This window comes from Sprattus sprattus, assembly GCF_963457725.1.
Source record: "Sprattus sprattus genome assembly, chromosome: 14".
In the NCBI taxonomy this organism is placed as follows: domain Eukaryota; kingdom Metazoa; phylum Chordata; class Actinopteri; order Clupeiformes; family Clupeidae; genus Sprattus; species Sprattus sprattus.
The window spans coordinates 16,459,786-16,475,930 of record NC_137912.1 but is presented as its reverse complement, the minus strand read 5'-3'; the positions used below and the strand labels follow the sequence as shown (position 1 = coordinate 16,475,930).

Below are 16,145 nucleotides of genomic sequence, written 5' to 3'. Positions count from 1 at the left end.
AGTCCTCGACTCTTTCATCACGCTGCCAACTCTACTTACACTGCTGGCAAAGGCTCACACCTGCAAACACACATGCACGCACACACATGCGCACACACACACATGCACACACACACACACATGCCCTCCTATACACACTGAAAAGGACACACATATTCACATTCTAAAGAACAAACATATGTAAAAACAAACACACATTCATACACAAACAGAAACACTTCTACACTCAAACATCTCACACTCTCATACACAGACACACTTCCATAAAACTAAAAAATGTGGCAGGCTTTGATGAAGTTACATCAGTCACAGTTTGGTCCTATTTAACACCACAGTATAATAACTAGCGAGCAGTTCAGAGGCGGTAAAAAGAAAAACAACACACACACACACACATGTCCAAACACCCTTGTAATGTCAATCACTCTTGTATCCCGACGCTAGCACCCTCTGAAGACACGCACAACCACCCAGACACACAATAGATCTACCAGAATAGCAATCCCTCGATGCAATGCAAAACTCATTCAAAGCCCTGTTGTTGACCACAGTTTGACAGCAGACCTGCAACCCTCCTAACACACGCACGATGCACACACACACACACACACACACACACACACACACACACACACACACACACACACACACACACACACACACACACACACACACACACACACACACACACACTCTTCACATACTCTCCTCTCTCATACAAACAGCCATCACACACTCTTTCTCCTGTAGCACACTCCCCACACACTACTTTTGCTATCTCTCCACACACACACACTCCTAGCCCACTCTAGTCTGGTCTTGTTCTCCCTGCCTGCGAAGCCCAGAACCATACCCTCCCCAAAGCCCTAAAAAATCCCCCCAAAACTCACAGCTACAGTGTCTCACTGATCTCCTTAAAAGGAAGGGTGACTTCATTACCTGTGCTGTGTGCAGACAGAAGAGGCACTGGAGAGAGACTGTGGCACAGAGAGACAGAGAGACAGAGGCTCTCCCCAAAAAATCCAGAGGGTTTTGGGACGACGACACGCGCTGAAGGCCGAGGGAGTCAATTGCAGTGAGGAGGGCGCAACTAGCCAAGAGCAAGCAGGTGTGCAGTGCTACGGCAGGCAGGCAGGAGGAGGAGGAGGAGGAGGAGGAGGAGGAGGAAAGGGCAGTGTGTGTGAGAGAGAGAGCGTGTGAGAGAAAGTGAGAGAGTGGGAGAAGGAGAGAGAGGGAGGGAGGGAGGGAGGGAGGGAGGAAGACGTGGATAAAAAAGTGGGTGGGAGGGGTGTGTAACCAAGTCTCCCCCTTAAGTGACACAATTGGTAACCCCCCCCTCCCCCCAACCCTGCCTTCCTTCCTCCCTGCCTCCCTCCCCCGTTCCAAAAAGCAGTCAGGAGGAGGGAGGAGGGAGACGTAGAAGGAGGTGGAGGAGGAGTGTGGCATTAGTCAGAAAAGGAGGGCAAAATGAACAGAGAGAGGCAAGAGCAACAGCGAGACAGGCAAGGGGCTTTAGTCAATGAGGCGGGAGTGTATGTGCTGGCCATCCTGCATACTGTGACATCTGGTAATGATAGGTTCTTCTGCACTCACTCCAAGACAACATTTCTCCTCTCTCTGGTCTAGTTTTTCTCTCTCTTTCTCTTTCTCTGTCTCTAACTCCATCTCTCTTTCTCTCTCTCACTCTTTCTGTGTGTTTCACTCCCTCCTCCTCCAGCCATTGTTCTTTTTGTAATTATACGCCACTGTTATGGAAAGGTGCACAAAACTGTTTCGTATGTTTCATTGAACGAGAGTCAGAGGCTATGAGTAATGCTTTTCTTTTCTTCTTCTCCCTGCTCTTCTGTGTCTTCCCATTTCCCTCTCTCCTGCTCCTGCACAGTTGCTGCACTGTCATTCTTCATGATTCAGTAAATAGCCTAAGGTATTTAGTGTTACCTCAGAAGTTGAATGATGGAGGGTTTCAATACAGTGTGCATCTCATTTAAAGAGCATGTTGTTGCATGTAATTTGCCTCAGACCCTGCACTTAGCCATAGATACATTTACATAAGAATTACACTTTTTTAAATGGTTTATGCAACATAAAGTACATAAGATAAAAGAGAATTTCTTGATCTGTTTTGGGATTCATTAGTTCTGTTCCTTTTTCACTCACCATGTCATCTCAGATCATCCAAACTGTATGAAGTTGTTTGTTCGTACTAACTGAAAGTTATGAGGCTATAATGAAAAACTGTCAGGTGTGTGTGTGTGTGTGTGTGTGTGTGTGTGTGTGTGTGTGTGTGTGTGTGTGTGTGTGTGTGTGTGTGGGTGTGCGTGTGTGTGTGTGTGTGTGCGTGTATATGTGTATGTGTGTATGTTTGTGTTTGAGGCTGCATCACATAAAGTATCAGCACGCATAGGCCTCTGACCAAAGATGAATGATTACCCATGAAGCTATTCCCTTTGGAATGGACAGGCCCTTGCCAAGCCCATGAAATAGTTAGAGTTGCTCTCTATAAGCAGCATATGTGGTCATATGTGCACAGAGGATCGTAAACACTGAGGTTTTGCTCATAACGTTGTTTGGGAGTTCAAAGGCACGTTACCCCACTCAAAGTAATAAACTGGTGGGGGACTCCCTGTGTCACCGTCACTCAAGAAAGCCCGGCCAGGCGCATTGAGACTCCAGAGCCCGTCCTGCAGAGATGCTGTATGAGAAAAGCTGACACTAAGTGTTTAGGTTTTTTAATTCCATTTTGGGGAAGAGTTTGGGCAAATGTTTCTGCTGTGCCTCAGCAATAATTTGTGAGCCATCTTGCATCAGGCATTAAGATTCACCAAAACCCCAGATGACTCAAAGTCCAAACACTGTCTGTATCCCTTTTTCTCTCTTTCTTTCTTTCTTTATTTCTCTTTCTTTCTTTCTTTCTTTCTCTTTTTCTTTCTTTCTCTCTCTCTTTCTTTCTCTCTCTCTCTCTCTCTCTCTCTCTCTGTATTCTAGCAGTGAGAATGATAACCTTAATAGCCTAAGACAAGCTCAGATTACTGCCTGGAGGCCTTTCAGAGCACAGCATCAGTAAAAGTAGGGTTAGAGACATCCACAAAGTCTACTCCCTGTCCACTTCACTGCCTTCCCCTCTGTCGTTATACACACACACACATGCACACACACACACACACACGCGCACGCACGCACGCACGCACGCACGCACGCACGCACGCACGCACGCACGCACGTACACACACACACACACACACACACACACACACACACACACACATACACACACACACACACACACACACACACACACACACACACAAAACAGACATCTGTCCATGGTCTCAAAGAGAGAGGGAAAGAGCAATGACTGTAGCTTCAGTGGCAAGTAGGAATTTATCTTTGTCAATACGTTTCTTCCACATTGACTGCTATGGTTAACTGAGTCCTGGACTGAACAGGTCGAGGACAGACAAATGGAGTTAATCACTTTGATCTCCGTAATAGACAGCTTTTTTTTGGGAAGTGGATGGAAACTCTCTGGTCAGATGAGCTTGCAGATGGTGACCTGCTTATTCTCCCTCCCCCCTCCTCCCACATACCCTTCCAAGACTCACTGGAGATGTCCAGGTCCAACCCAACCTCAGGAGTTTTGCGAGTCTGCAGGGTGGTCCTAGGAGCTTGTCCAAGTGTCCACATCGTCCACTCAGATGGACTCTCTCTCCGTCCTCTCCTGTCTCTCCAGACTTCCACGCTCCCCCACCCCCCTCCATTCCTCATCAAGAACTCTTTTTAATATCTTGGTCTCATAAAGGAACTGTTTATGTAAACAGACGTGAGGTATTTTGAGGTGTTGAGCATGGGCCGAGGACTGTAGAGGCTAAAATAAGACCTGGGCCTCAAACCGAACCAACTTTTGAAACGGGAGATTGGCCTGTTCTGATGCTCTTAAAAGCAATAGTTTGAAATTGTAAGAACTACATTTACTTAACGGTTCCTCCTGGCTTAGAGTGCAGACATTTTCATTTTTCAGTTTCAGACACGTTCAGTTTGAACACAGCTCCCTGGCCACAGGGGGAGGAGGGTAGGGGCTGGCAAAAGAGTGAAATAACTCTCAGGTTGGTTCTAATGGTTCTGGGCTCCGAAAGCTTAAATAATGTGGTTTAAATGAAGCTAGCACACCACATCTCACCCAGATAGCCCTGTCAACTACATCACCCCTTAAGGTATTTAATAAAGGGTGTCGAAAAGAAGGAAAGAGAGAGACAGAAATAAGAATACACAGAGAGAGGGAGATAAACAGAAAGAGAGATGGAGAGAAAAACAGAGAAAAACAAAGAGAGAGAGCGAGAGAAAGGAGTCCAAACAGGTGTTTTCCATCAACCATTTATGTGCTCTGCTCTGTGCCAGAGTATGTATTAAATACCTTTAATGTATACAATGATTCATCCTAAAGAAATCTACTCGGGCGATGGTGGTGGAAGGAACTCGTAAAGCACTCCAAAAACAAAACGAGTGTTCTGAGACACACTATGCTCCACCAGTGTGGACAACCTCCTGTTATTCGCATAAAACAGCGACACGTCCATTAACCGCTTCCATTGTTTTACTTTCATAGTGCGCGACAAAGCTCTCTGTTTACAACAACTACTCATGTCAATGTTAACATACCATGTGGTTGGTTTAGTGGCTGTTGCAAAGCTGGACCAGAGATAGCAAAGGCTTTCTGATCCTTTTAAACACACTATTAGCTTGCACACCGGCATGCAGCCCCCTCAGAGTGTTCCATTAATTCTTATGCCAGCCTCAGAAGTGCCAGTTTGGTAAGAACCAGAAGGGTGAAAGCCAGCGAAAGAAAGGAATAGGGAGAGGCGGAGGCGGATTAAAAAAATAACTAATTCTCTAAACAATTAGGCTTTATTTCTAAACAGGCTGTTAAAAGAGCAGCACTTGGCCAGTGAGGCGGCTGGATGGGCCTTGATTTAACAGGAAAAGTGAGTTGGCTCTGGAAAAGAGAGTCGAGTGGTGAGAAGAGAAATAGACTAAGGAAAGGAGGTGTGAAAAGAAGGAAGGTTTTAATAAATGTGTATGAAGATTCAATCTGTCTAATGTTTGTTTGTTTGTCTCTGTGTGTGTGTGTGTGTGTGTGTGTGTGTGTGTGTGTTTGTCTGTGTGTGTGTGTGTGTGTGTGTGTGTGTGTGTGTGTGTGCACCCATTTTTGAATATAAGCATGTTTAAATATGCAAATTACTTTATGCATGTGTGTGTGTGTGTGTGTGTGTGTGTGTGTGTGTGTGTGTGTGTGTGTGTGTGTGTGTGTGTGTGGCTGGGTTTAAAGCATGGATTTAGGTGGAAATGGAAAGGTGTTTGTATTAGTTGTGACTACATATATGTGTTTGTAAGAGGGGGAAAGAGTTAAAAAGAGAGAAATAGAGAGTGAATGATAGAGAGAAGGAGGGCAAGTGAGAATGAGAGTAGGCAGGTAGAGTCTTGCCATTGCCAGCGTGTATGTAACTAAAAGCCTCTCTCCAGCTCCAAAGCCCACAGGACTGAAATAGTTTGGAGAACCTACATCTTCAGGCTGAATGGGATCCATCAAACCCATTCCATCAACTTTCTATTAGTCCACTCTGTTTCTCCCTCCTTTTTTCTCCTCCATCTTCACATATCTCTTTTTCTCTTTTCATCTTCCCCTGTCTTTCACTTGTCCTCTCATTTCATTCTCTGTGTGTTTTCCTCTCCCTGTTCACACACTCTCTCTCTCTCTCGCTATCTCTCAGAACTGCTGTCTTCCCTGCAGAAAGTCCTGCTCCCCCATTGTCCCCTCTCTCTCTCTCTCTCTCTTTCCTCCCTTTCCATCTCTCCATTCCCTCCTCCCTCCACTCAGAGTTTCCACAGCAGCTGGCCTGGTTCATCTCCCTGAAGACCAACACTTTCACTCACATATGAAAAATCCTGGAAAAATCCTGGAAAAAACTGCAAAACGCAATCCAGTGATACTCCATTAAAGAAAAAACCTACTCAATGACACACATACTGCTTGCATTGTTGTTGTGAGAAGTCAGTCCAGACTTACCGTAATAGGTTTTCCTTATAGCAGAGAGCCAGTAACACTTTTTAGTGGGAGATGACTGATGCGTTATTTCATTTCATTTCATCATTAACATCAGAAATAAATATCAGCCGACATGAACTTTTGCTATTAAAACAATTACTAATTAATAAAGCTTTACAAGACTGTTAGTTCCTTGTGTTAAGGAACATATGTTTTACAATAAATTGCTTGTTACTCAAGTGGTTGTCAAAATATCAGTCAAAAACAGGCCTTTTGCTTTGCTTTCTGTAAACAAACGTGTTATTTTATCAATTATAATAGTAATAAATGTCTGTTGTCAGTTATACATCATTAATTAATTTCTTAATTTCCCCTCTGGACCTGTGTTTGTGTTCTGGGTATGGTGCCTTTAGCCTATCGCCTTGCCCTTTGCTAGTCAAACCAAAACTATTTCGAGCTAAGAGACATTCCAGTAAACCCAAAGAATTCCCTCCTCCACTGATCTGTACAGGACGCTCACACCTGCCTGCCTGCGGACACCTGCCTGCCCTTGAGGGCCACTGGGAGCATAAAGAGGCCAAGTGTCAGCCCCGAGTCATGAGTTTGTCAGGGGAATCCTGCGTTGAAGCATACAAAGACAAACTACACCCTCGGAAAATCGCTAGCGTGGCCATTTGCTACAGGTGATAACTTCTGAATCAGTGGGAGGCACGACTCAGGACGAGAACAGATGGTTCAGACCAAAGTTGTTCTGTCATTAGGAGTTGATGAATGACCAACAAACACACAGTTTTGGGGTAGATGTGTTACGTACACATGAACAGTGACGGATTGTTAAAACAGTGCCTGCGTGCAACCTGAGTTGCTGACTCACTTACTGAAAGGGGTGGAACTGCTGATTTGTTGCGGTGACAACTCTTAGTCATCTCCTGTGGCAATGAGTGCAGGCCTCGTAACATTGGGACCACAGATTCTTTCCCAACCCACATGATCTAATCGTCCGTCGGTTTTTGCAAGTGATTAGAATTAAGACGCAAAAGTCTCAGCATTTGCCTCTGGTTTATTTTATTTTAATCTGTTTTTATTGTGTCAGGGTCAATCTGTTGAGAAGTCTCCATACTTTCCATAGTAAGACTTTTCATTTGTCATCTCAGCGAGAGAGAGTTTGGAGCGCCTGGTCTGGTGACTGGTCTGTGTGCTGGATAGGGTTTGTCCACAGTAGCAGACCCAGGGGCTGTGAAACCCATTGGGCTCTTTACAGGGATCACCCCTATCAGAGAGTCTATAACGGGGAAAACAGAAACTCCAGAGCTGTGCTGTTGGGCTGGGGCTTTAGCGCAGCACATTATGGCAGCAGGGGCTCTGTCAGACTCATCAACAGCCTGGAATAGAGGGCTATGTGTGTGTGTGTGTGTTTGTGTGTGTGTGTGTGTGTGTGTGTGTGTGTGTGTGTGTGTGTGTGTGTGTGTGTGTGTGTGTGTGTGTGTGTGTGTGTGCATGTGTGTGTGTGTGTGTGTGTGTGGGTGTGTGTGAGAGTGAAACATTGAGTTTAACACAAGCTCTCACACACACACACACACACAAACACATGAACACACACACACACACACATATATAACAACTCACAGTTAAAGATGCAACCTAACCACCACAGCCCATCAAAGCGGTTACTTACTGCCAGAAACCACTGTGGGAAATTAATGAGTCCGTCCAATCAGAGCTTAGCATGCCTCATTCATATGGTAATGACTCAGTGGAATCTTAGAATGCTTCCTTCCATAACTTCTCTTCAGCGCAGCAGGGGGGGGGGAAACTTTACAGTAATACACACACACAACATACTGATGGCATCTCAATGGGTCCCATGCAGTTGGCAGTTTGAGGGGCATACGTCAGGGACGTTTGCCCTATGTGGAGTCACATTTACAATAACAAATAAGAACTGGCATCACGCAAAGGCCGGTACAGGGTGAAAAATGATAAATACATTTGATTTCATCTATAGAAAAGAATGACTGGAGTGCCACGCCATTATCAGAGGATGAGTAGGCCTTTGCTGTGGTGAAATGTGGACCTTGGAGCCTCAGATCTGTCTTTTTGGGCACCGTGCGGAATGCCAACGGGTGGCAGAGCAGTACGGTGTGATGGCTGTTTGAAGAGCAACAGCTCTGTCATTAGTGCATTGTGCAAATAAAACAGCCCGTTGAGAAGTCTGAAGTTTGAAGGCTGGACAGCCTTCAAGTTGAAAGACGTTAATTTCCGTGTGCTTGCGCTCGCAATATCGACATCTTTCCCTCCCCTTTCTAATCAAAGGCAATAATGTATTTATTAGCATCAGATAACCTCCAACTTTTATCTTCTCGTTCAAAGCCTCCGACTTATTAGCAGGAATTTCCGAACTCTGTAAACAAACTAGTTTGATAATCAGCGCATAGCCTCTGTGTAACATCTGCCTTCCACATGCGTGAAATGAAAGTCCGCCGGAGATGGGCCCCCCGCTGTGCTTTTGTTGTTGGGCAGCGACTTCATTTGGCAGACGCCACATGGAGCCAAAGTCATGCGGCTAGAATATGCAAATGTTCACCAACAGTGTATTCAACTGTCAAAACCAAACTTTGGCGCTGAGCACTTAAAACAGGCTTATTGTTGATGACAGGGCTGATGCTAGCGCTAACTGGTCCTCAATGAGGAGACGTGGTGTGGTGATGCTAAAACGTGTTAGCGTCTGGACCTCTCTTTCGCCCTTATTGAGTCCTTCTCAGTGTTAGCAGGTCCCCATGCTCCTGTCCTCCTCAGATTTACTGCCCACATCACCGACAGCCAAACTTCCTCTTTAGCCTACTGCCAAGCTAGCGGTCTCAATTCTGATCCAATGGTTTGAAATAATGAAACAAGTTCTTATTTGTGATACATGCCAAGCTATGAATAGGAAAAAAACATGGTGATCGTAAGAGAGTTTTCCGTATTTTTGCCTTATTGGGATTCATCTGACGACGTGTTCTGTTTTGTAGAAGTAAATGTCTCACTTAGGATCAACTGCAGCCAAGTCAGCTTGTAGCTCGTATAGGACGTGATTTTAATGCTAATGTTTATTTCGGGGGGATTGGGAATGATCATGAAGTTTGAATAGGCCTACATAGCAACAAATCATAACATGACTTGGATAAGAAATACACAGGCTTTGCATTAAGCTGTCCAATCCTCAACAGGCTCATGGTATAGTGGGGAAGAAAGAGGTTACTGAGAGAGGAGGGTTTGATCACATTGGTTGCTATTTACATTCACGTTGATTGATTTGTTGTTTTAGTTTGTAAATGTTTTTAAAAGTGGTAGTGATATATAGCCCTTTGGAGAAAATATCTGCAAACTTCAACAGACTCATTTTGGCTATATCTCTCTGTGCACTAAACAGTCCATCAACATCACCATTGCAACATCAGTTTTGGCACATGAAAGTTGTGTTTGTGTGTGTGTGTGTGTGTGTGTGTGTGTGTGTGTGTGTGTGTGTGTGTGTGTTTGGAGACAGTTCGAACTTGGGCTAAAGAGGAATAAGCAACTTTTCATTGTGTTTTTTTCAAGGAATGCTGTATTAATACATAGTTAAGTAATACTAAGGGACTGGGGGGGGGGGGCAAAGCAAACACATATGGCTTCAAGTGCAAACAAGCAGACATACATTCACGTTCCAGAGACTAGCGATTGGAGTTTATTATATAATGCATTAGTTAACATAAAAAACATACACTTCAACATTAATGAACCATGAGTTATGTTACATTTAGGATGTGCAATGCAATGCATTGCTCTTATCTTTCAGGATCTCATTAACATTATTAAATTCTGATGAACATCAGGTACTTTTATGTTGTATGTTTATATGTATGTATGTATGTATGTATGTATGTATGTATGTATGTATGTATGTATGTATGTATGTATGTATGTATGTACAGTATGTATGTATGTATGTATGTATGTATGTATGTATGTATGTATGTATGTATGTATGTATGTATGTATGTATGTAATGTATGCATGTATGCATGTATGCATACGTTTGTACGTATGTAGGTATGTACGTATGTATGTATGTATGTATGTATGTATGTATGTATGTATGTATGTATGTATGTATGTATGTATGTATGTATGTATGTATTGTGAACGCCCAGCGTTCCAAGAGACACGACAAGGGTGTTTTTCATCAAAACAAGTCCTTTATTAACTCTTTAACTTACAAACTGAGGTAGTCAAACATAACAGAAAAGACATAAGCCAACAGGCTTGAACACAGAGTTACTGGAACCTTTCCCTCGTCAGTCCTGCTTCCCACTGACTTTTCAATGCTTTGTCTTACTAGTTGCTGCTCAGTGCCAAACTAGGCAAACAATTTGCAGGGGAGATTTCAATAAGAGGATGGCCCGACCTCCTAGACTGTAGGACCTGGCAATCATATGGTGTTTATGTTTGTGCTAACAAGGACACTATGATGCCCTTTGGAAAAAAAACAGATGGCCAAAAAAGGGAAGAACAACGAAACAGGCTTTTCTTAATGTGCAGCTCAGCAATGACTAATCTAAAAGACGTTGGGAAAAATACGCAATATGGTTTGTTCATCTTATGTTGCGAAAAAAGGAAATGCGTCATCGTGATGGTTATAATTCAAGTACTTAGCAGACAATTTTGTCCAAAGTGGAAAATGTCACCATTCATCAGAGTTTTCTCACCCAAATGTTTTTGCAGGCTATCTTTTGCCCTCCAAATGGATTTAGGGTTAAGGAAGAGAAGACATTTGGCTTGAGTTGGGCTTTGTGAGATTGTTTTGTGATTGATCGCATTTTTCAATTGTTCCATTTGTTCATGTAAACCGTTTTACTATTATACAACATTTGTTTGTTAATTAGTGATTTATCGACTGAGAGTGTTCCTAGGGTATCTGTCTAATGGCCTACTAGTAATCTGTTAACCTACCCAGCAATAATGATATAAGCTATAAATGACCACATACAACTCACATACTATGTTTTCAAATTCTTGTCACAAGGTATAACATCAAATAAAACTCAGCCCAACTTTTCACAATGGCAAAAAAATTATTCTATGATCAAACCATTTAAAAAACTGGGGAGCTCCTGTATTTGAAAATCACATGATAGTTTTATGTTGTATGTTTATATGCATGTATGTATGTATGTATGTATGTATGTATGTATGTATGTATGTATGTATGTATGTATGTATGTATGTATGTATGTATGTATGTATGTATGTATGCTTGTATGCATACGTTTGTACGTATGTATGTATATATGTATGTATGTACGTATGTATGTATGTATGTATGTATGTATGTATGTATGTATGTACGTACGTACGTATGTATGTATGTATGTATGTATGTATGTATGTATGTATGTATGTATGTATGTATGTATGTATTGTGAACGCCAAGCGTTCCAAGAGACACAACAAGGGTGTTTTTCATCAAAACAGGTCCTTTATTAACTCTTTAACTTACAAACTGTGCAGCTAAGCAATGACTAATCTAAAAAACGTTGTGAAAAATACGCCAAATGGTTTGTTCATCTTATGTTGCGAAAAAAGGAAATGCGTCATCGTGATGGTTATAATTCAAGTACTTAGCAGACAATTTTGTCCAAAGTGGAAAATGTCACTATTCATCACAGATTCCTCACCCAAATGTTTTTGCAGGCTATTTATTGCCCTCCAGATTGATTTAGGGTTAAGGAAGAGAAGACATTTGGCTTGAGTTGGGCTTTGTGAGATTGTTTTGTGATTGATAACATTTCTTAATGTTTCCATTTGTTCATGTAAACCATTTTACTATTATACAACATTTGTTTGTTAATTAGTGATTTATCGACTGAGAGTGTTCCTAGGGTATCCGTCTAATGGCCTACTAGTAATCTGTTAACCTACCCAGCAATAATAATTTAAGTTATAAATGACCACATACAACTTGTCACATCAAATAAAACTCAGCCCAACTTTTCACAATGACACAAAAAATAATGATATGATCAAACCATTTAACCCTTGTATGGTATTCATTATTTTGTTACACAGAAGGTATTGCGGGTCTGGTGGACCCGCTCGATTTTTGGGTGTTTAATTCAGTACAATCAAACAATTTTTTGGGTAAAATACTCAACAGATGTTTACTTCATCTCAATTACAACGAATATGAACGACAAATATGGTTAATATTGGCCCTTTAGCTTTGTTATCACATTTATGAATTTAAGTGCTACCCGTTTTTTTAGTTTTTTTTTTTATACAAAAATCAAGAAAATCAATTATAATCAAGATATCAGTGGACAAAATTCAACAAATTTACGGTCCGTGTATCATCCGATCATTCAAGTATTCCATTCAATCTGGCAAACGGAAAACGAAATAACGACTCAATGTTTTGTTTTCCCGTTTTTCAGTATGACCAAATAAATGGGAATTGGTGTTTGTTTTCCTTTTTTTCAACACAAAACAGAACAAATAATAAAGAGGGAAACCAAAACGAAATAATGCCTGTAATTTATGATTATTGTTTTTCTGTTTCCCCACACCCCCATGATCCTATGCGAAAGTTACCAGTGTTCGTCTTGGGAAGGCCTGTTGTTATTGTCGCTGCCAAATGTGAGTCAGCTGCCTGATGTGAGTCCGCCGCTGCCTGATGTGAGTCCGCATGCACAAACATAAACGGTTTACGGCAGAAGGCTCAGGAGCAAACTATCCAAGACGTGCATGCTCATACATGGTTTAATATCAACGTATCTGGCTTCTCTTAACGCATAATGTAGGTTTATTTAACGTAGTGTTTTTTAATTTTGTCAACGGTTTACAGCATAAGGCTCAGTGTCAACATATGGGGCTATGTTGTTTTACTGTTACTAGTAGGCTAATGAATGCACTGCTTAACTAATAATTCAATAAACATGAAGCTTAACATCATAAACCTTGGTGGATTTCAAACGTAAACAAATGCGCTTGTCATTCCACTTCATGCTGTAGCCTACACCACCAGCATTACCTGGCTCGTTGTACTACAATAGTGTCACAAAGTTTGCGCATGCGGATTCACATCAGGCGGGTCCTCACATTTGGCAGCGACAGTTATAATGCAGAGCTGCCAAGCGCCACGCTTTGAGTGTGACAGTCACGCAATTTGACCCATTCTCACACCACACGCTACACTTGACATTTCTCACGCTTATTTACCCATTCAATAGTCTATATTTTTATTTCCATGATAATAAACTTTGGTCCTCGTGGCTTCGAGTAACTCTGATTGACTGACCGAGATAACCAATCCGGCAGTCCTTTGTGCCCAAATCTAACCAACCACGGAAGGCACCACGCAATATAAACCAATCAGAAGCAACGCAAGGCGGTTCTTGACACAGGGGTACAAACTTGTCACCTTTCGGCGAAATTCGTCGTTTTTAAGGCAAAATAGGTTACAATAACGGTGTTAACGGATAGTACAGTGTCTATTTCTCGGTCCATTTGGGAAAATCTTAGCGCGAAAACGCCGAAAAATGTACATAAAAGACACGGTCGTCAGCGGAGTTTAGTTGCTACTTTACAGATGCAGTATCTTAAATAACCATTAAATTGGCAGCTTGCACATTGATGACAGCACCCTGAGGGGTTTCTAACTTTCCCCTTTATAGTTTTATGAGTTAAATCGCAGAGATTATAACGTCAGCTAGATCACTAGCTATCATTTAATGCAAATTGAACTCTTCTATTTAGCAACCAGACGTTTGCCTACCCTATGTGCTTTTTCACTGCGGTGTAGAACCTATTTAGTCTTGCTGATCTGTCATAAAACCGCAGCAAACGTAACCTCTGCCTCACTGAAGGGGGCGTGCGAGAGCCTGGAAAGTGGACTTCCAATCCATTGAAGTGATAAATACATAATGGGCGACCAATGCCCGAGCTAAAATGATTGCATCAAAAGACGGGGCAGATGATAACTCAATCAACTAGGCTACTCACATTCAAGGTCAAATTGCTTCGAAAATGTTTGGAAGCTGTATTTTTTTATGTCAATTTAAAAACACACAAGCACTCTTTTTATTGGTGAGCTGATTTTGAGAAATTAAACTTAAATTGCAGCTTAAGTTGTGTTTTCTGGTTGCTAAATAGAAGAGTTCAATTTGCATTAAATGATAGCTAGTGATCTAGCTGAAGTTATAGTCTCTGCGATTTAACTCATAAAACTATAATGGGAAAAGTTAAAAACGGCGAATTTCGCCTAATGGTGACAAGTTTGCACCCCTGTGTCAAGACCCGCCTTGCGTTGCTTCTGATTGCTTTATATTGCGTGGTGGATTCCGTGGTTGGTTAGATTTGGGCACAAAGGACTGCCGGATTGGTTATCTCGGTCAGTCAATCAGAGTTACTCGAAGCCACTAGGACCAAAGTTTATTATCATGAAAATAGAAAATATAGACTTTTGAATGGGTAAATAAGCGTGAGAAATGTCAAGTGTAGCGTGTGGTGTGAAAATGGGTCAAATTCTGTGACTGCCACACTCAAAGCGTGACGCTTGGCAGCTCTGCAAATCCGTGAATCATTCGTTCATTTGTTTTTCCGATTAAGACGAGAATTGAAAAAATGAAAACAACGTTTGATTTCTCGTTTTTCCCTTTTCAAAACCAAAACCAGAAATCCGATTACGGTTCGTTTTCTCGTTTTTTTCCATTCTGCACCCCCAAACGGAAAATGGAAAATGAAACATTCGAATAACAAATCCTGGTGAGAAAAAAAAGTTGAAAATATTCCATATAAAAGTCCAAACTGGTTAACCATGGGAACAGGTGTCCAAGAATAGCACACCATCAGCGGACTGGCCCTGAGCAGCTACACCCCTGGTTCCATCCTCCAGAGGGACCAGGATGAGAGCAACAGGTGTCCGAGAATAGTACACCATCAGCAGACTGGCCCTGAGCAGCTACACCCCTGGTTCCATCCTCCACAGGCATGTGAACATAATGTGTCCGAGGACAGTGCACCTTTAGCGGACTCGCTACGAGGTGTGTGACCCTGGTTATCATCATCCAGAGGCACCAGGATGTGAACATAATGTGTCCGAGGACCGTGCACCATCAACGGACTCTCTACGAGCTTCTAGGCCCTTGTTTTCAACCTCCACAGGCACCGGGATGTCAAAAATATGTGTCCGAGAAAGATGCACCATCAACGGACTCTCTACGAGCTTCTAGGCCCACCCAGGTCGGACGACCGATTTGCACGTCAGGACCGCTACGGGCCTCCACCAGAGTTTCCTCTGGCTTCGCCCTGCCCAGGCATAGTTCACCATCTTTCGGGTCCTATCGCGCGCGCTCTTGCTCCACCTCCCCGACAGAGCGGGTGAGACGGGCCGGTGATGCGCGGGGATCCCACAAAAAAAGCAGCGTGGATTTGTTATTCAAATGTTTCATTTTCCATTTTCCGTTTGGGGGTGCAGAATGGAAAAAACGAGAAAACGAACCGTAATCGGATTTCTGGTTTTGGTTTTGAAAAGGGAAAAACGAGAAATCAAACGTTGTTTTCATTTTTTCAATTCTCGTCTAAATCGGAAAAACAAATGAACGAATGATACACGGATTTCTGCATTATAACAACAGGCCTTTCCTTGACGAACACTGGTAACTTTCGCATATGATCATGGGGATGTGGGGAAACAGAAAAACAATAATCATAAATTACAGGCATTATTTCGTTTTGGTTTCCCTCTTTTTTAATTGTTCTGTTTTGTGTTGAAAAAAAGGAAAACAAACACCAATTCCCATTTATTTGGTCATACAGAAAAACGGGAAAACAAAACATTGAGTCGTTATTTCGTTTTCCGTTTGCCAGATTGAATGGAATAGGCCTACTTGAATGATCGAATGATACACGGACCATTTACAAATGAAGCAAGGGTTTCCATAACTTTTTGATTTATGTGAATATAATTTGAAAACAGGTCAGTTTACATAGCTTAATATGGGTGGTTGGGGCACCAGCATCATCCTCCTGAATCCTCCTGATGGTGGCTTCAGAGGCTGAGATTCTTGGAACATGTTTTCTTCTCAGG

At 42.4% G+C, this 16,145-nt stretch overlaps 1 protein-coding gene across 1 annotated transcript in view; it reads right to left on the bottom strand.

The window, feature by feature from the left end:
• The window catches only part of dcn (decorin), a 31,729-nt gene extending 30,540 nt beyond the window's left edge, over positions 1 to 1,189 (bottom strand). Inside the window, exon 1 of the mRNA XM_080850829.1 lies at positions 940 to 1,189. The gene's annotated coding sequence lies outside the window, so the exon portion shown is untranslated. The remainder of the gene's footprint in view (positions 1 to 939) is intronic.
• Positions 1,190 to 16,145: the final 14,956 nt, after the last annotated feature.